Here is a 20,212-nt window from a genome sequence, read left to right as displayed (position 1 = left end):
TGCAAAATCCATCGGGGGAGATTTAGGTTAGATATGGGGTGAGGAGGGAGAAGTTTTTAAGGGTACGCATATCTAACTATCCACATTGGAACCGGTTACCTAGGCACGTTGTGAAATCCCCATCACTGGAGGTTTTTAAGAACAGACGAAGAACCAGGGGTGGTCTCGGTATATCTAATCCTGCCTCAGTGCAGGAGGTCGGCTAGTTGCCCTCTTGAAGTCCCTCTTCCAGCCCTACCTTTCTAGGATTCTCTGAATTTCTTGAACTCTGTGACTGAAGCAGAAGGCAGTCAGAGTATTTTTCTTTCTTTAGGGACTTTCTCCAGCGCAGGATCCCATTACGGTATTTGTAATGAAGTGAGTCATTGTGGGATCCCATATCTCTAGCACAAGGATACACACTGGCATCTTCAGGTTTCAGGCTGCTGATGTGCAAATGCACCAGGTTATTGGAGGTGTCTCTGGAGATGGTGAATTGCCCTTTCCCTGAGTCCAGGTAATATAGGGTACCTGCACTATCTATGCTGGAGACCCACTCCAGTCCCTTCCCAGGAACATGACGGATCCAATACAGCCAGTTGCTACTGATGAAGAAGCCGGTGACCTTGCAGGAGAGGCGGAGAGAGTCTCCGGGCTTTTTCACATCCCCTCCGGACTTCAAAAGCTGGACCTCTGACAGAGCTCCAAGTTGGGGAAAAGTATCGTGAATCACATCTGGAATTTTCAAAGGGTAAAGTCAAGGGGAATTAGATACCCCATTACCTAAGTCCCCTTCAAAAATGTCAGTCAACATTCCAGTAGGCCCTGCTCCAAACCCCACTCAGACCAAGGGAATTCCTCCCCTTGCCTTTAGTGACCTTTGCACCAGGCCCATAGAGCATAATATTCCCCAATATCTCCAGAAAATGTCAGAAACCATAATTCCTTTAAAGGCCACTAGACTAAAGAGACAATTCAGCCAAAACATGCTTCTGATGCTGGATAAAGTGCTCATGATGTCCCGGCATTAGCTGCCCAGACCCCTCCTTGTGTCCTAGCCATGCAGGTGCAGAGCTTTTAAATGACTTAGGCAGGGCATTAAGGATATGCATTTCCATATCTTTTTTCTCTTTTTTTAATAAGCCATGTTTGAGCTCGAGCCCTCAAGCTATCTTAGGTTTTTATATTGTTCCCAATACTGTAGTGTTTGAGCATCGCAACCATTGAAGTATTTAGTGTAACAAGAAAACATTTTACAAATACATTAGAAGCAAGAGGAAGATGAAGGACAGGGAAGGACCACTGCTCAGTGAGGAGGGAAACACGGTCACAAGAAAATGCAGCAATTGCCCAAATATTAAATGCCATTTTTGTTTAGGTTTTCACCAAAAAGGTTAGCAGTAATCAGAGGACTAACAGTGAACATCAGTGTAAATGGGGTAGGATCTGAGGCTAAAATAGGGAAACAACAAGTTAAGAATTACTTAGACAAGTTAGACGTCCTTAAGTCAGCAGGGCCAGATGAAATACACCAGAGAATACTTAAGGGACTGGCCAAAGAGATCTTAGGGATTAAAGAATATTTTTGAGAACTCTCGGAGGACAGGAGAGATCCCAGAGGACTGGAAGAGGGCAAGTGGTACCTATCAATAAAAAGCAGATAAGGGCAACCCAGGAATTATAAACCACTCAACTTAACTTCTGTACCCAGAAAGAATGGAGCAAATAATCAATTTGCAAGCACCTAGAAGATAAGGTGACAACAAACAAATCATGTCAATCCTGTTACCCGGGGTTCAACCCAAAACTCTTGGTAACTTTTACTCTATGTGAGGTGCTGTCAGTTAATAAAAACTTTTCCCCTTATTTATACATTAGTAATAGTATGACATGTCCCTTAAAGCAAACTTGTTAAGTAAGCAGTTTCAATGGTTAAGCGAGAGGTGGCTTCTGATTATTGATTAACCAGGTGTGGGTTTTTCCAGAGCTTGCAGCCTTGAGGCCCCAATAGACATTCCTGGGGCACATTCTGCTCTTCTGAGATGCATGTATCAGCAACTTCAACACAATTCTTATCACAGGGGGTCAAGCTGCCTTCTCTGTGGCACCCAAAACTCCCCCCCCCTCACCTCCAGCTCCTACTTTGGTCAAGCTTAGAATGCTGAATGGTCAATTTACAGCCTGCTGACTTGGCTGCTTTTAGCAATAATCCATAGTGGTTTCAGGCACTTTACTGGTTTGCCAAAGTCTCCTTTGACAGGGTAACAAGATGAGTGGATGGGGGTGAGGACAAGAACAGTATATGTGGTATATCTCAACTTTAGTCAGACATTTCATACAGTCTCAGATAGCCTTCTCGTCAGCAAACCAGAGAAATATAGACTGATGAACCTATTATAAGGTAGGTGCAGAACGAGTTAGAAAATGTACTCAGATAGTAGTTATCAATGATTCACAGTCAAGCTGGGAGGGAATATGGAGAAGTGTCCCAGAAGGATCTGTCCTGGGTCCACTTCTATTCAATAGCTCCATAAATGATTTGGATAATGGCAGAGAGAGTACACTTATAAAGTTTGCAGCTTATACCAATCTGAGAGGGGTTGCAAGCACTTTAGAGACCAGAATTAGAATTCAGAACGAGCTTGACAAATTGGAGACATGGTCTGAAATACATAGGCTGCATCCACACACTCTTTCTGTGTAGCTAAACCCAGCAAGGAAAGGCTCTGACAGGAGGAAGTAGCAGTAAATTCATTCCCAACCCTAAATATCAGTCAGTTGGACCTTGAGCATATGGGCAAGACCCACCAGCCAGACCCCTGGGAATGAGTTCTCTGTAGTCACTCAGAGCCCTCCCCATCTAGTGTCCCATCACTGGCCATTGGGGATATTTGCTACCAGCAGTTGTCGATGTGCCCATCTCATCATACCATCCCCCTCCACATAAGTTTATCAAGCTCAGTCTTGAAACCAGTTCGGCTCCCCCTCCCACCCTTTTAGTTTAATTCTGGCTGAGATTTTCAAAGCCACCTAAAGGCATTTAGATGCCTGGTTTATATTAGGAAGAAAGGCAGTTTTGGAAATCTTAACCCAAGTCATCTGGAAACCTACCCCTATTGTTACCTCCTCTTCCCTCTCTCCAGCCCCTTTGTTTGCTGCCTGGCTTTAAAGGTTTTTGAACTGCCTCAGGCCTCATGAAAATTAAGGAGGGTAACCTCTTTTTTTAAGAGCCAGAGAATTTCTCCTTCTCCGGCACACCCCAAGTAACTTACTTTGTGCCGTATTCCTTCATCTGTTCTGGTAGGTTTCTGATTCAAAAATAAATATGTGTTTCATTTTTCTTTCCCTGCTGGCAGCTTTCTCAGGTAAGAACCTCAGAGATACCTGGGATAAAAGAAGGAAACAAATGCAGCCAAAAGGAATCGTTGATTCTCCAGAGCACTGAAAAACGTGTTTTGCTGAATCATGACCGAGATCTTTAATATTTGTCTATTTGCAGGTGTCTCTTGTCTCAAATCCAGTTAATCCAGTCCAGAGCAGAAATTAAAAAGCCAGGATACTGCAAAACTCTCCTGTAAAGTGTCTAGACACATATACTAGCCACGGTATGGACTGAGCACGGAGGTCTCCAGGGAAAGGACTGGAAAGGGGATTTTCAATTACAAACGGGGCTGGTGACACCACATACTACACAGACCCGGTTAAAGGACCATTCTCCATCTCCAGAGACAACACCCAGAACCTGCTGGGGTAAACAGTGAGGTGGCAAAATTTGCAGATGATACAAAACTACTCAAGATAGTTAAGTCGCAGGCAGACTGCGAAGAGCTATGAGAGCAGTGGTCACCACCCGGTCGATCACGATCTCCGGCAGCTCAGCGGGTTACCGCTATGGCAGGCTGCCTGGCTGCCCCGGCCCCACACCGCTCCCAGAAGTGGCCAGCGTGGCCCCATGGCACCAGGGGTGGGGAGACAGGGTTCTCCCTCCGCATGCTGCTCCTACCTGCAAGCACCACCCCCACAGCTCCCATTGGCTGGGAATGTAGAGCTGTGACCAATGGGAGCTGCAGGGGTGGTGCTTGCAGAGAGGGGCAGTGCACAGAGCCATGTGCTGCCTGACCCTCCCCAGGGGCCGGAGGGGTGCGTTGGCCCTTTCCAGGAGTGGTGCAGTGCACAGGTAGGCAGGAAGCCTGCCTTAGTGGCAGCCACACTGTGCCACCGACCGTGAGCCTCTGGAGGTAAATGCTGCCTGGCAGGAGGCCGCACCCCAACCCCCAGCCCTGAGCCCCCTCCTAGAGCCAGCACCCCATGCCCCAGGTGTGGGCAAACTATGGCCCAGGGGCCGCATCCGGCCCTTCAGACATTTTAATCTGGCCCTTGAGCTCCTTGCCGGGGAGCGGGGTCTGGGGCTCGCCCTCTCCACATGTGCCGTGGCTTCACGTGGCTCCTGGAAGCCGCAGCATGTTCCGGCTCCTATGCATAGGGGCAGCCAGGGGGTTCCACAGGCTGCCCCTGCCCCAACTGTCACCTCTGCAGCTCCCATTGGCCGGCAACCAGGGGAGCATGTAGAAGCCGGAGTGGAGACATGCCACTGCTTCCGGGAGCTGCTTGAGGTAAGCGCCACCTGGAGTCTGCACCCCTGATCCCCCTCCTGCCCCCCAAACCCCTCAGTCACGCCCTCATGCACCCCAGAGCCTGCACCCCGCAGCCGGAGCCCTCACCCCTCCACCTGCACCCCAACACCCTGCCCCAGCCCGGAGCCTGCTCCCGCACTCTGAACTCCTCATTTCTGGCCCCACCCCAGAGCCCGGCACCTCCAGCCAGACCCCTCACCCCCTCTTGCACCCCAACCCCCAATTTTGTGAGCATTCATGGTCCGTCATACAATTTCCATATCCAGATGTGGCCCTCAGGCCAAAAACTTTGACCAGCCCTGCCATACTCCCTCATACACCCTGAACTCCCTCCCGCACCCCAAACCCCAGCCCTGACCCCCTCCCAGAGCCAGCACCATGTACCCCCTCCTGCACCCCAACCCCCGCCCCAGGCTCAGCCCAGAGCCTCCTCCCACACTGTGAACCCTTCAGCCCCAGCCAAGAGCCCACACCCCCTGTCGAACCCCAGCCCCCTACCCCAGCCTTGTGAAAGTGAGTGAGGGTGGGGGAGAGCGAGTGAAGGGGTGGGGAATGGAGTGAGTGGGGTGGGACTTTGGGGAAGGGGTCAGGTGGATCCTGGGTTGCCCTTAAATTCAAAAAGTGATCTTGGGCGTAAAAGGTTGGAGACCCCTGTTCAAAAGCATCTCTCAAATCTAGGTGACTGGGCAATAAAATGGCAGATGAAAGTCAGTGTTGATAAATGCGAAGCAACGCACATTGGAAAGCATAATCCCAACTATGCATAGCAAATGATGGGGCTAAATTAGCTGTTGCTATTCAAGAAAGAGATCCTGGAGTCACTTTGGATAGTTCTCTGAAAACCTCCACTCAGTGTGCAGTGGCAGGCAAAAAAGTGAACAGAATGTTGGGAATCATTAAGAAAGGGAGAGATAATGAGAGCGAAAATATCATATTGCCTCTATATAAATCCATGGTACGCCTACATCTTGAATACTGAGTGCGGATGTGGTCGCCCCATCTCAAAAAAGATATATCAAATTGGAAAAGGTTCAGAAAAGGGCAACAAAAATGATTAGGGGAATGTAAAGGCTGCCATATAAGGAGAGATGAATAAGACAGGGACTTTTCATCTTGGAATAGGTCAGCTAAGGGGGGATATGATTGAGGTCTATAAAATTATGACTCATGTGGAGAAAGTAAATAAGGAAGCGTTATTTACTCCTTCTTATAACACAAGAACAAGGGGTCACCAAATGAAATTCATAGGCAGAAGGTTTAAAACAAACAAAAGGAAGGGTTTTTTTCCCACACAATGCACAGCCAACCGGTGGAACTCCTTGCCAGAGGATGTTGTGAAGGTCAAGATTATAACAGGGTTCAAAAAAGAACTAGATCAATTCTATTAGCCAGGATGGCAGGTTGGGCAGGGATTGTGTCCCTAACCTCTGTTTGACAGAAGCTGGGAATGGGCGATGGGGTGGATCACTTGATGATTCTCTGTTCTGTTCATTCCCTCTGGGGCACCTGGCATTGGCCACTGTTGGTAGACAGGTTACTGGGCTATGTGGACCTTTGGTCTGACCCAGTCTGGCCACTCTTATGTTCTTAAGGAATTTTGTCTCTAAGAATTGTAGAGAACACTGCAGAAATTATTCTGTGAGTGGAATTCTTAATCTTCTCCTTTACTCACATCACCCTTTCCCACTACACCCACCTCCAGGAGGCTGAGTTTGCTGAGGGCTGAGGTCCAAGATCTGTGTCTTAGAAAGAGAAGGAGATGCAAATTCAGTGCCCCAGCGCACGATAAAAATCGTGTGATATCTAGGTCCCTGCAGGGAGAGCAGAGAGGACGGACAAGTCTGGGTGTCCGTGCAGATCCCACCATAAACCCTACAGAGTCAGCAACATAAGACTGTGGCTGAACCTCGCTTTCTTACTAGCAGCCCTTCCAGGTAATTTTATCCCCTTCCTCGCTACATGGACTGGAGACAACGGGGGATGCTGCACATCCCTAACCTGACCCAAAGGGCAGTGAAGTCAACAGGAACCTTTCTGCTGCTTCCAATGGGCTTTGAGCCAGGCCCTGTGTGAATGTGATTCTCATTCTTTCCAGGTGTCCGGTCATAGGTCCAGCTGGTGGAGTCCGGAGTGGGGATTCAAACCCCTGCGGGATCTCTCCGCCTCTCCTGCAAAGCCTCCAGATTCACCTTCAGCAGCTACCATATGAACTGGGTCCGTCAGGCGCCGGGGAAAGGACTGGAGTGGGTCGCACAGATACTCAATCCTACTTATAGTTCAGCAACATATTACAGTGATGCAGTGAAAGGGCGATTCACCATCTCCAGAGACGAGTCCAGCAGCACGGTGTATCTGCAAATGAACAGCCTGAGAGCCAAAGACACCGCCCGGGATCACTGTGCGAGAGACACAGCGATCAGAAACCTCCTGCGGTGAGCACAGAAACCTCCAGCGCGAATCCCCCTCCCTCTCCATGCCCACAGTCACTGCCAAAACAGAACCGTTCACACAGACAGGAATCCAGAGTGTGAAGCCTCCAGTCCTTTATCCGGGCTTCACTCCTCTCAAAATTCACTTTGATGATGAAAGACCCACGGTTCCATCAGAACCGAGACCGTCCTTAAACATTCCCTAATGATGCAGAAATAGATTCCTTCTCCAAAGTGTTATTCACACTTAGCTCTCCGTCCTTCACCCTCCTTTCCCAGCAAACTCAGCTGGAGAAGACGGGCAGGAAGCAGGAGCCATGCAGCCAAAGGTGGACGTGAACTAGAATTTTTCACACCGGAATCTTGCCACACTTTGCACTCACCTAAAGAAAGGACAAATCGTACTTCTTGAACACACTGCTTCATTTCCAAAGTGACTGGGGTTCCTGAATAGCCAATGCCACATTCTGCAGGAAGCAGGAAATGGGGGTCACTCGTCCTAAATACACAGGCAGACCGTGGGAATCCTCTTTACAGACTCTAGTGGATTCATCTTTAGCCAAACTCCAAGTTTCTTGCACTTGCCCATTCATAATAAAACACCCCGTGTACAGAGAGCGTCTCAGTTTAAGAATTCCCTTTTAAAAAAAGAAGGAATCGTGGTTTTCTGAGCGCACTGAAAGTTAACACCACCGGTGTCTGGTTCATTCCTGTGTCAGACAGTCATTCTGCGCCTCTGTGTTTCGATACATTTGTTCCAACTGAAATTAAATTCAAGATTACAACAGGGCAGCACACAACCTGTCCCACAAGCCGTGTCACCATGTAGCATTGCATTGTCTTCCTTCCTTCGGCCCACGTCTGCGAAAGACAGACCATTAACTAGGAGCGGCAAAGTGCAGGGGAATCATTTCACATATAAGCTTTGAAAGGGCCAGGCCTGGAATGTCACAAAAGAAAATGTGGAGAGAGCTAATACAGGCTGACTGCTCCCTTCCAGCACAGCTGCCCTCACTACACACTTCACCACAGTGACTCACCTGTGAAGTGATCAATCCTGGTCCATTCAAGTCAAAGGCAAAACTCCCATTGGCTCAATGGGACTGGGATTCCGTCCCCAGTGATGGAAAGATGTGTCAGACTCATAGCACAGGGACAGAACTGTTTGCCTTGCAAAATGAAGGATTTCAGGATCTCTCAATACTTCTGTATGTCGATCTATGAGAGAGAAAGAGAGAGAGAGAGAGAGAGAGAGAGAGAGAGTTTAAAGTGAGGGAGAGGGGACAGTAAAGGGAAGGAGAGAGAGGGAAATGCAGTAGGGCATCAAGGGAATATCCCATACTTTTCTTACTCAGGTAGGTCTATCCATCCTTGTTCTCTATAGGTTAAATTCAACCCTAGGCAGATATGTCAATACAAAGCTTATAGATCACTTAATTCCTCGATATTCAGTTGAAGGGATTCAAGTGGTCCAGAGGGCTGATGGGCCCTCGGAACAGTAGGAAATTTAACCCACAAAATCATAGTGATTAATAAGTTTTTAATTGTGAAACTAATGTACCATTGGAACAATTTATCAGGGTAGTGGTGGATTCTCTGTCACTGATAATTTTTAGATTAACATTGGTAGATTTTTCTAAAAGATCTGCTCTAGGAATTGTTGGTGAAAGTTCTGAGGTGTGTGTTACACAGAAAGTCTGACAAGATGATCACAATGGTCCCTTTTGGGCTTAGAATCTATGAGACCTATTGAGTAAAACTCAGGGAAATATCCGTTATTTGGGATTGATGTTCATGTCTCTCTTATATAGAGCGGTGCACGCAAATTATCCCCTTACATTTCCTGTTAAAAGCCAGGGATTCCCCTGACTCTGCAACTCTGGGGTTCAGAGTCCGCAGCCCGTGTCTGCTCAGAGACCAGCCAAACCCCACGAGAACTCTCCCCACAGTCGGGAACATGGCACTGTGGTTATTTTTCCTTCTCATTGAAACAGCTTTCACAGGTACATCGATTTCCCCCAGGGTTTGTTACAATCTCACTTGGGAGCCAGGGTCTCTACGAATCTCATTGTGTCTATTTTCAGGGGCTTTTTCACAGGCTCAGCTGGTGGAGTCCGGAGTGGGTGTGAAAGAGCCTGGAGACTCTCTCCGCCTCTCCTGCAAAGCCTCCGGCTTCACTTTCAGCGATTACTGAATGAGCTGGGTCAGACAGGCACCTGGGAAGGGACTAGAGTGGAAAGGGGAAATACACCCAACTGCAACTACCAGCAACTACGCACAGCCCTTCAAGGGCCAATTCACCATCTCCAGAGACAACCCCAACAACCTGGTGTATTTGCAGCTGAGCAGCCTGAGACCTGAGGACACCGTCCTGTACTATTGTTCGAGAATCCCGCAGTGAGCACAAAACTCATGCGGACCAGTCAAAAACTGATTTGGAGGCAGGTGCAATCTTCCCAATGGACAGCAGCGGTCAATAGTGCATTACAATTCAAAGATGTCCTAACGCGAGTAACACAGGAAGGAACAGGTCTGAATGACACCTCAACATGAAGAGGGAAGATTTGGAGAAAAGGGCTGTTGACAGGTGTCAAAGTTCCTTCCCCACCCTGAACTCTAGGGTACAGACGTGGGGACCTGCATGAAAACCCCCTAAGCTTATTTTTACCAGCTTAGGTTAAAACTTCCCCAGGGTACAAACTATTTTACCTTTTGCCCTTGGACTTTATTGCTGCCACCACCAAGTGTCTAACAAATATATAACCGGGAAAGAGCCCTCTTGGAAACGTCTTTCCCTCCAAAATCCTCCACAAACCCTACACCCTCTTTCCTGGGGAAGGCTTGATAAAAATCCTCACCAATTTGCATAGGTGACCACAGACCCAAACCCTTGGATCTGAGAACAATGAAAAAAATATTCAGTTCTTGAAAAGAAACATTTTAATAGAAGAAACAGTAAAAAGAATCACCTCTGTAAAATCAGGATGGTAAATACCTTACAGGGTAATTAGATTCAAACATAGAGAATCCCTCTAGGCAAAGCCTTAAGTTACAAAAAGACACAAAAACAGGAATCTACATTCCATTCAGCACAGCTTATTTTCTCAGCCATTTAAAGAAAGCAGAATCTAATGCATATCTAGCTAGATTACTTACTAAGTTCTAAGACTTCATTCCTTTTCTGTTCCCAGCAAAAGCATCACCCAGACAGAGCCAGACCCTTTGTTTTTCTCCCTCCTCCCAGCTTTGAAAGTATCTTGTCTCCTCATTGGTCATTTTGGTCAGGTGCCAGCGAGGTTATCCTAGCTTCTTAACCCTTTACAGATGAAAGGATTCTTCCTCTGGCCAGGAGGGATTTTAAAGGGGTTTACCCTTCCCTTTATATTTATGACACGCCCCCCCCAAATCACAGCTAGGGTGAAACACTGGCTGGGATTTCTTCCTGGAGCTCTAGGAAAAAACAGAGTTAATAAGACACATGCACCTCTAAATATACTACCAAGTACATAAAGACTAAGAATATTTTCCACATCTCAAGGACGATTTTAACCAGTTGATTCTGGGAAACTTTCACGGGAGAGTGCATCAGCCACTTTGTTAGAAGCTCCTGAGATGTGTTGGATGTTGAAATCAAAATCTTGGAGAGCTAAACTCCACCGAATAAGTTTTTTGTTATTTCCCGTGGTGGTATGAAGCCATTGTAGTGCAGCATGGTCAGTTTGCAGGTGGAAACGCCGTCCCCAAACATATGGGCGTAGCTTTTCCAGAGCGTAGACAATGGCGTAACATTCTTTTTCACTGACTGACCAGTTGCTTTCCCTCTCAGACAGCTTCTTGCTGAGAAACACTGCAGGGTGGAATTCTTGATCCGGTCCTTCCTGTATTAAAACTGCTCCCACACCACGCTCGGACGCATCTGTGGTTACTAGGAACCCTTTGTCAAAGTCTGGGGCCCTTAGCACAGGGTCAGACATGAGTGTCGCTTTAAGCTGGTTAAAGGCCTTCTGACACTCTTTGGTCCACTGAATGGCATTTGGCTGTTTCTTTTTGGTTAGGTCTGTCAGTGGGGCAGCGATTTGGCTGTATTGTGGTACAAATCGCCTGTAATATCCGGCCAAGCCTAAGAAAGATTGAACCTGTTTCTTTGACTTTGGGACAGGCCACTTTTGGATAGCATCCACTTTGGCCTGTAGGGGACTGATAGTTCCTTGACCCACCTGGTGTCCAAGGTAAGTCATTCTGTTTAGGTCTATTTGACACTTCTTAGTCTTAACAGTTAGTCCTGCCTCCCTTATGCGCTCGAAGACATTTTGTAGATGTTCCAGGTGTTCTGCCCAGGAATCCAAAAATATGGCCACATCGTCAAGGTAGGTGACTGCATATTCTCCTAATCCCGCTAGGAGACCATCTACAAGTCTTTGGAAGGTGGCGGGTGCATTTCACAGCCCGAAAGGGAGTACATTAAATTCATACAGCCCGACATGTGTGGTGAAGGCTGACCTTTCCTTGGCGGATTCATCTAGCGGTACCTGCCAGTACCCCTTGGTTAAGTCCAAGGTAGAGATGAACTGGGCCCGTCCGTTCATCTGTGCGTGGCATTGGATAGTTGTCTGGGCGAGTTACAGCATTTAGCTTACGATAGTCCATGCAAAAACGTATTTCCCCATCTGGTTTGGGAGCTAGAACCACTGGAGATGCCCATGCACTTCCAGAGGGGCAGATTACACACATCTGTAGCATATCCTGGATCTCCCGTTCTATGGCAGTTTTAGCTTGAGGAGACACCCGGTAAGGCTGGACCCTAATTGGGTGAGCATTCCCTGTGTCAATGGAGTGGTATGCCCGTTCAGTCAGTCCTGGGGGGACTGAGAATGTCGGCGTGTAGCTAGTGCACAGCTCCTTGATCTGCTGTCGCTGCATACGCTGTATCTGGGCCTGAGGACCTCTGGTGTGATTTTGGTGCAATGAACTGTAATCTGTTGGGGTTCTTGGGGCAGTTGGCCTTCACATGCCCCGGCTCATTACATTTAAAACATCGTCCAGCTGATGGATCACTGGGGCGAGGCGGGTTGCTGGAGAATGTTGTGGCGGGATGATAAGGTGGCTGGAAGGTTCCTCGGGGGTAGTTGGGGCCTTGGGCTGCCCCCGGTAGTAGGGTGAGGTCTAAGGTTGTCCCTTCTGGTATCCGCTCCAACAGCGACCAGTTTTTTTCTTTTCTGCCACCTCCACCTGTTAGGATATAGATATTCAGGCCTGTCTGTAAAGGCCTATACTCTAGGAATTTAGGTGTATTCTTATCACTTGGCTAATTATAGAGGTATAAAAGAAAGAATCAAAATCACTATCTGCTGGTGTAAGGGCCTTCTCTTACTGTGACAGTCTGAGGCCCTGTTCTTAGGCTAAGGCCTTTGGCTAAGCAGCAGAGGCAGCCATAAGCTGGGAAGCGAACAGTCACATCCTCACATTCCAAACTAGTCACATTGAAATAAGGTGCTATTGGGCTGTTAGGCACTATCAGGACAGGATTGTATTCCTATCACCTCCAGAGTAAGGGAAGTGCCTAGAAAATGTAAAAGGAAACTTAGTTTGATAGCATCCTGTCTGGTAAGAACTCACTTATCAATAGCTGGGATGTGAAATCCTCACTTCTGTATTGTTTTGTCATTACAGTTCCCACTTTGCTGTTGTTTGTCTGTATAATCTCTGTCTGGTTCTGTGATTGTTCCTGTCTGCTGTATAATTAATTTTGCTGGGTGTAAACTAATTAAGGTGGTGGGATATAATTGGTTACATAATCATGTTACAATATGTTAGGATTGGTTCGTTAAATTTCAGGAAAATGATTGGTTAAGGTATAGCTAAGCAGAACTCAAGTTTTACTATATAATCTGTAGTCAATGAGGAAGTGAGTGGGTATGGGTGGGGGTGGGGGTGTGAGATGGGAACAGGGAATGGGGGTAAGGAAATTGCAATCATGTTTTGCTAAAGGGGGAGATGGGAACAGGGAATGGGGGTAAGAAAATTGCAATCATGTTTTGCTAAAGGGGGAGATGGGAACAGGGAATGGGGGTAAGGAAGTTAGAATCATGTTTGGCTAAGGGTAGGAATGGGAACAGGGACACAGGTGTAAGGCTCTGTGGTGTCAGAGCTGGGAAGGAGGATACTCAGGAAGGAAACTGGAATCATGCTTGCTGGAAGTTCACCCCAATAAACATCAAATTGTTTGCACCTTTGGACTTCGGGTATTGTTGCTCTCTGTTCATGTGAGAAGGACCAGGGAAGTAAGTGGGTGAAGGAATAAGCCCCCTAACACCACCCATTTGGCTCCAATCTCCCCCGCCTCGATTACAGTTTTGGGCTTCCCATCTTGGATGTATCTTTCCATTTCCTCAGGAACATCCTCTAAGAACTGCTCCATGTGCATTAGGAAGGGCAAATCTTCTGGAGATTTCACACCTGCTCCTGATATCCAGGCATCCCAATGTTTCACAATGTGGTAGGCATGTCGGGTAAATGACACGTCTGGTTTCCACCTTAGGGCTCTGAACCGCCGACGGGAATGCTCAGGAGTTAGCCCCATTCTGACTCTCGCCTTGGTTTTAAACCGTTCATACTGGTTCATGTGGTCCTTAGGCATTTCAGCAGCCACCTCAGCTAAGGGTCCACTGAGCTGTGACCTCAGCTTTGTATTGGTCTGTAGAGATGCTGTACCAAGGCAGGCCTTTTCGAAGTTTTCTAAGAAGGCCTCGGTATCATTGCCTGCCTTGTAGGTGGGGAACTTCCTGGGATGTAAAGTGGTACCTGGAGAAGGATTGCTATTCTGCTGAGCCTTTGCCTTCTCCATCTCCAGGGTATGCTTCCTCTCTTTTTCCTTCTCAGCATGCTTCTATTAGGCAAGAGTGGCAAATGTGGGTAGCCCAATGTGTAGCAAAGCACGGGATGGACTAAGGCCTAAGGTAATTCAGTGATTTACAGGGTAAGATTATAGGGCTTCTTCTTCACCTTCTTCTTCTTCTTCTCTTCAGCCCTAAACATCTTTAAAGGTAGCAGTACAGTGTCACCATCCATGTCTGCCTTTAGGTCTGACTGACCCTGACAATATTTGCCCTATCGGAATCCTATCCTCTGTTTGTTGTCTACAGTGTCACCATCATTTTAGTCTTTTTGATTGCAGCGAATCCTGCACCCTGACTTCACATCCTTTATTCCTTCCAACTTCTTCATTGGTCTGGAAATCATTACACCTGACATTACTGGGTCTGGAACTCATCGAGGGTCTCGCCCCTCCACTTTGCTCATTCTCTCCTGGAGCTCATATGCATATGCCCAGACAGTTTCACCAGGCTCCTGCTTGCTCTCAAATAACTCTTTTAGTCTGGTTCCAATAGGTACCTTTGTGAGAGATTAAGTTACCAATCTGCCTGAGGTATCAGGTGATCAGGCTGAGGCCACAGGATCGTTAGGGAAGGAAATGATGGAGGACACCAAGTAACTGAGTTTAAAGCTTTATTAATAAAATAAAGTAAAATAACAGCGGAGAGTGCTGAGGGATTCCCACATCACTCAGAGGAAGGAAGAAAGCGTTAATGTCCCAGCCCTAATCCACTTTCATACTCAGACATGCACTACTCGAGGCTGGCCAAGCCCGGGTGTAACGTACGAAGAATCGGGTGGAGAGGTGGATGGGAATTCTGTGCTGTGCACAGGTCATCCAGGGTTCAGTTTACTGCTCTGTTCTCACAGCTGGTTGGAGTTGGAATCCAGGCCCCCATCTTTCTTGGCATCAGAGAGTCTGCTTGGGTGCACTGGCCTTGAGCGGCTGGAGTCAGCTTCTTTTCTTCGGACCTAGCTGGATCGTCGAGTTAACCCGTCCCTTTCTCCCTTCCTCCCCTTTTGGCCTCTTGCAACTTGCAAAGGAATCTTTCACTCCACACTCACACCTTCAACCCCTCCCAAAATCCTTTCCCATGCATATGCCTATATAGGCGTCAGGGATATACAATGCTAATGCTTACTACATGAGCTGGGTCTGCCAGGCTCCTGGGGAGGGACTGGAATGGGTCTCTTTTATAAGCACCGCTGGGAGTCCAGTATACTACCTTGATTCAGTGAAAGGGCGATTCACCATCTCCAGGGATGACTCCAAGAGTGAACTGTATCTGCAAATGGCCAGCCTGAAGCCCGAGGACACCGCCCGCTATTACTGTGGGAGAGACACAGTGACACCAAACGGGTTTGTGATCGTACAAAAACCCAGGCTGCGGAATCGCCCTTCTCCCGGCGGCCGCGCGGGGGCAGCAGCGACACTCCCCGCTTCGGGCTCGGGCAGGAGACCCGGCACCCGGGGGAACGGGACACAAACCTCCCGCCAGTTTAACCCTTCCATTCCCGGGCAACGTGTCTCCCCTTCCTGCCCAGAGCCCCGCTGGTTCTGGGGTTCAGGGATCCCTCGCTTCATCTGTGAACCCCAATCCGGAGTGAGTCCTGTTCTGAATCACTCTCCCCTCGCAGACCTGGCACCTTGCCTCTCCCGGGCCCACCTCGGTGTCAGACTCACAGGCCAGCGTCGGTCAGTGTAAAGCGGACAAGCGCGTTGGGGTTTGCATCAGATCCAAAGGTTGGAGCCAATTGCTCCTGGGGCCAAATCCTCCGCTTGTGTAAAATCACCGCAACTGCTTTCACGAGACTTGAGTTACTCCTGATTTACACCAGGGATGTTTATGGCATTAATGCAGCGGAAGGTAATTAGTTAATTATAACCCATGTTGGGCCCCTCCCCGTGGCATCTCTGCCCTTCAAAAACGTTTATTGCCTTTATCCCCACAATGCTGCCATGAGGCCGGGGAATTATCACAGCCCCAGGTTAAAAAAGTGGGACTGAGGCAGAGAGAGATGGAGGCTGGGATATGGCAATGGGCCATTCAGAGTCCGGGCGGGGCTGTGGGGCAGACACGGCCGGCTCTCGGTTTTGTGCTGCCCCAGGCAAAAAAATTTTTGGCTGCTCCCCCTTTTTTTGGCTTTTACACATTTGCGCTTTGCAATTTTCTTTTTGTTTTGACTGTTTGAAATTTTAAAAAATGAAAACAGAATTTGTAGTTAGTGAAATAAAACAATTTCCTACTAGTGTACTCATTAACACCAGCACCCCAGCTCCACTCCTCCCCTTGGAGCCACCAAAGCCTGGTGAAAATGGAGAGATGGCCCAGCTGCTGCTTCCCCCAGCCACTGGGCCAGTGACCCTGCCAAAGAAGAAAATTCAGCTGGTTTGGCAAATCCATGCTGGCTAGTCCTCGTCATCCACCAGGAACTTACAAATGCATTGTTTAGTCATTTGTTCCAGTCCCTTTCCAGGATCGAAGTTGGGCTGACTGGTGCTTCATTGGACCTCTTCCTAAAGATGGCAAATGTCAAATCTTTCTCCAGTCCTCTGGCACCTAACTGGAGGGAAGGAGCAACTGGTCCAGGGGCATCCAAAGCCAGGCCCCTGCAGTTGCTCATTTAAGACCGACAAAAGGGTACCTGGCCATGCACCTTCAGCCAAACTCCACCGGCATGGAGCCCCGTGGAGCCCCCAGGGCTTGGAGGGCAGATCTGAGTCCCGCAGTGCCAGAACAGCCAGGGAGCAGGGATGGTGCCCAGAGCCTGGTGGCGGGCTGGTGTCGAGACACCCGGGTCCCGATGCTGGACCAGTCCCAGGCGAGTTGGCCCAGAGGGGGGTGGGACGCAGCTTTGGACTGGTCAGTCCCGAGTCCAGGGGCAGCTCTGTGTGCCAGGCCAGCTGTTTGCAGTGAAGTCTGACTCAGCAGGGCCGGAGGAGGTCACTCAGGCCATGCCACGGGTGGCGTCTCCTCCTCTCGGGGGTGGCTCCGGCCCGGCCCCTCCCTCTGCCTCTGCGGCGGTGGCTCGCTGGCAGGGCCGGCTCTAGGTTTTTTGGCACCCAAGCATGTAAGCTTGCTGGTGCCTAGAGCTGGTCCTGGGGGCAGAGATCACCCAGTGCCGGAATAAACCCCACACTGCTGAGCCTGGGGATGTGGCACCGTTGGGACTTTCCAAAGAGACTGGAGCATTTTTTTTCATCCATTTGACAGCTGGAAATCACAGCCCCGGGGTAAACGGTGCAGCTCAGGATCCTGCCCCAAATAAAGTTCCACAATGTCACAGAGTCACCATGGAGATAAAAGGCCCCGCCCCTCAGCCCCCGATGACATCACAGCCCAGCGCTGGCCCGCAGGGCATTGGGGACAGACACGTGGCGAAGGGCTGTGGACAGGGACACGGTGGGATTTCATGGGGTCGCTCAGGGGGAGGCGGCTGCCGAGGGAGAAGCAGAGGCCCGAGGGTGGGGGGCCAGGGGGGCCCTAGGGTCACAGAGCGCAGCTCCCACTGAGTGAGATACAGCCCAGGACTCCCCAAAGTCTCGCCTAGTCTTAGTTTCTAGATAGGGATGAAGGGTGAGGCCAGTATTAAAACTCAGGGTTGGAATTACATCCTGGGTAAAGTCCGGATTTGGGGCTCTAAGTCAGGTATTCATGGAGTTTTCCGGTTCAGACATATATGAAGGTGGCGTTTACCCTCAGCGTCACGGTTAGGTGGGGGAGCGAGAGGAGGGATAAAGAAGGTGCCAGTTTCTCTCCTTATGGTCGAGTAGGAAGCTCCGACTGAGACAGGGGCGGTGCCACAGAGACAAAGCGTCGCCTCTTCTCTCAGCCCCACACAAAGGAACTGAGTCCGGGCTGGGAAATGGCGGGTGTCTCTTATAAGGAGCGGGGCATGGAAATGAGAGTGAGAGTTTCCTGTTTAAATCTGTCCCTCTCTCTGCCCAGGCTGCACCCGGAGACAAAATCCGCAGCCCCCCGGGTCTCTGCAGTCACCAGCCAGTCCCCTGAGAACTTTGCCCTCCAGTACCAGGGAAAATGGGGCTTTGGTTGTACCTGGTTCTCATTGCAGCATCTCCGGAAGGTCCATTCTCCCTTTCCATGGGTTGGATGTACTGGGGAGGTGCGGGATTATTGCCCGAGGTCCTCATGTTCCCCATAATTAATTGTTATTCCCAGGTGTCCGGTCCCAGCTGCAGCTGGTGGAGTCCGGAGGGGGTGTGAAGAAGCCCGGAGACTCTCTCCGCCTCTCCTGCAAAGCCTCCGGCTTCACTTTCAGCAGCGACTGGATGAGCTGGGTCCCCCAGGCTCCCGGGAAGGGGCTGGAGTGGGTCGCCCAGACTCAGGGCTGTAGCATATAGGACAGTGACTCGGTAAAAGGGCGATTCACCGTCTCCAGAGATGACCCCAACAACCTGCTGTATCTGCAGATGACCGGCCTGAAGCCCGAGGACACCGCCCGGTCTCACTGAGCGAGAGACCCAGCGAGGGGAATCCCGACCGGGCTCACACAAAAACCCGAGCGGCAGAACCGCCCTTCTCCCGTGCGCCGCGCGGGGGCAGCACTTCCAGAGACAGCCCAGCCCTGGGTACAGGAACGGGACCTACAGCCAGAGTGAAAAACAAATCCGCGCTCAGGTTTCAGAGCTCAATATCCATCTATAGAGCCCAGAATCCTGGGACTGGAGGGGACCTCGGGAGCTCATCTCGTCCCGCCCCCTGCACTCATGGCAGGATTCAGTATCATCTAGACCATCCGTGGCAGGTGTTTGTCCAACCTGCTCTTAAACATCTTCCCTGATGGAGATTCCACAACCTCCCTGGAAATGGATTCCAGTGCTTAAGCACCCTGCCAATTAGGAAGTTTTTCCTAATGTCAAACCTCCCTTGATGCAATTTAAGCGCATTGCTTCTTGTCCTATCCTCAGAGGTTAAAGAGAATAATTTGTCTCCCTCCTCCTTGTACTCCTCCTTTTATGTACTTGCAAACTGTTATCACATCCCAGCAACCGGATGAATGTAACACGAACCTCCCGTCAGTTTTAACCCTTCCGTTCAGGGACAATGTCTCTCCCCTTCCTTCCCAGAGCCCCGCTGGGTGCAGAGATCCCTCCTTTCATCTGTGAACCCCAATCTGGAGTGAGTCCTGTTCTGAATCACTCTCCCCTTGGAGACCTGGTGCCTCTGCTTTCTTGGGGCCCGTCTCTGTGTCAGACTCACAGGACCCCTCCTATTGGTGTAAAGGAGACAAGCACATTGAGGGATTGATCCAGTGCCAATCAGAGACAACGGGATTCATCCTCTTGCCCTCCTTTGGGTTTGTATCACACCCAACGGATGGAGCGAATTCCTCATGGGGCCAAATCTTCAGCTAGCATAAAGTCTCTGCAACTGCTTTCACTAGATTCATAGACTCATAGATATTAAGGTCAGAAGGGACAATTATGATCATCTAGTCTGACCTCCTGCACAATGCCGGCCACAGAATCTCACTCACCCACTCCTGCAATAAACCTCTCACCAATGTCTGAGCTATTGAAGTTCTCAAATCATAGTTTAAAGACTTCTAGGTGCAGAGACTCCTCCAGCAAGTGACCTGTGCCCCATTCTGCAGAGGAAGGTGGAAAACCCCCAGGGCCTCTTCCAATCTGACCTGGAAGAAAATTCCTTCCCGACCCCAAATATGGTGATCAGCTGAACCCTAAGCATGTGGGCAAGGTTTGCCAGCCAGATACCCAGGAAAGAATTCTCTGTAGTAACTCAGATCCCACCCCATTTAACATCCCATCACAGGCCATTGGGCCTATTTACCATGAATGGTTAAAGATCAATTAATTGCCAAAATCATGTTATCCCATCATACCATCTCCTCCATAAACTTATCGAGTTTAATCTTGAAGCCAGATAGGTCTTTTGCCCCCACTGCTTCCTTTGGAAGGCTGTTCCAGAACTTCACTCCTCTGATGGTGAGAAACCTTCGACTAATTTCAAGTCTAAACTTCCAGATGGCCAGTTTATATCCATTTGTTCTTGTGTCCACATTGGTACTAAGCTTCAATAATTCCTCTCCCTCCCTGGTATTTATCCCTCTGATATATTTATAGAGAGCAATCCTATCTCCCCTCAGCCTTCTTTTGGTTAGGCTAAACAAGCCAAGCTCCTTGAGTCTCCTTTCATAAGACAGGTTTTCCATTCCTCGGATCATCCTAGTAGCCCTTCTCTGTACCTGTTCCAGTTTGAATTCATCCTTCTTAAACATGGGAGACCAGAACTGCACCCAGTGTTCCAGATGAGG

Source organism: Lepidochelys olivacea, assembly GCF_965140295.1.
Source record: "Lepidochelys olivacea isolate rLepOli2 genome assembly, chromosome: 13".
Classification (NCBI taxonomy): Eukaryota; Metazoa; Chordata; order Testudines; family Cheloniidae; genus Lepidochelys; species Lepidochelys olivacea.
Note: the sequence above shows the minus strand (reverse complement) of the source record.